The 759-nt window shown below is 42.2% G+C and overlaps 1 non-coding gene across 1 annotated transcript; it reads right to left on the bottom strand.

Annotated features, from left to right (window-relative positions):
• Positions 1-207: 207 nt before the first annotated feature.
• LOC112914288 (small nucleolar RNA SNORA44) lies at positions 208-342 on the bottom strand. Its single transcript, XR_003233833.1, has one exon. It is a non-coding gene; the product is annotated as a small nucleolar RNA SNORA44 (small nucleolar RNA).
• Positions 343-759: the final 417 nt, after the last annotated feature.

The following is a 759-nucleotide window of genomic DNA, read 5'->3' as shown; positions in this document are numbered from 1 at the left end:
GTACAGAGGCTGCTTTCAGATTTCACCAAGGAAACTCCAGGTGGATGGTAAACAGCATCTCATGCCATCCCCCTGGAAGGAATTCACTAAGATTTTCATAGTATAATCACTGCACTTGAGTCCACATTTATTAGATGTTTCTGAACTTAATTATTTCATTGGATATTTTTGGCATTTGCGGGGGAAAAAAATGCCCCCACCCCCAGCAGTTCTAGGAAAGGTGCGTGGCAGCTGCACGTAGGCTTTATGCTGACCTGTGCTGTCAAAGTGTCTTTGGGTTGCTCTCGCATGCAGTTGGAGATCCCATGGCCACAGCCGGCCATGGCCCTTGGAAATATGCTGAAAAATGCTTTTTAATTTAAAAAAATATATATCCTAACCATCACAGCTTGCCCCTAAAGGACCATAAGCTTTTTCTTCTTCAAGTCTTGATGGTTCCTATACCTCTCTTATGAAATACTGTATTTTACCTTTTATTGTTGTTTTTATTTCTGTCATCAAGCTGAAAGCTATTTGTGGCTAATGTCACTAACATCTTCCCAGATACCTATCAGCCTCACCAATTCTCTCCATCAGCCATCTAGTTATATTGTTTCTACTTGTGCAGCTTCCCTTCCCTCTTCTCATTTCTTCTGTCATGCTATAGGTCTAGTATTTCATAGCAGGCTCTGTGGAAGACCCTCCTAATTTGTCTTGGTACTCTGTGGTGAACCCTCTCACCACTACCAGGGAAACCATCCTTCTACAGATAACACTCTA

Source organism: Vulpes vulpes, chromosome 1, assembly GCF_048418805.1.
Source record: "Vulpes vulpes isolate BD-2025 chromosome 1, VulVul3, whole genome shotgun sequence".
NCBI classification, from domain to species: domain Eukaryota; kingdom Metazoa; phylum Chordata; class Mammalia; order Carnivora; family Canidae; genus Vulpes; species Vulpes vulpes.
The sequence above is the reverse complement of the archived record's forward strand: the minus strand, read 5'-3'. Positions and strand labels throughout refer to the sequence as shown.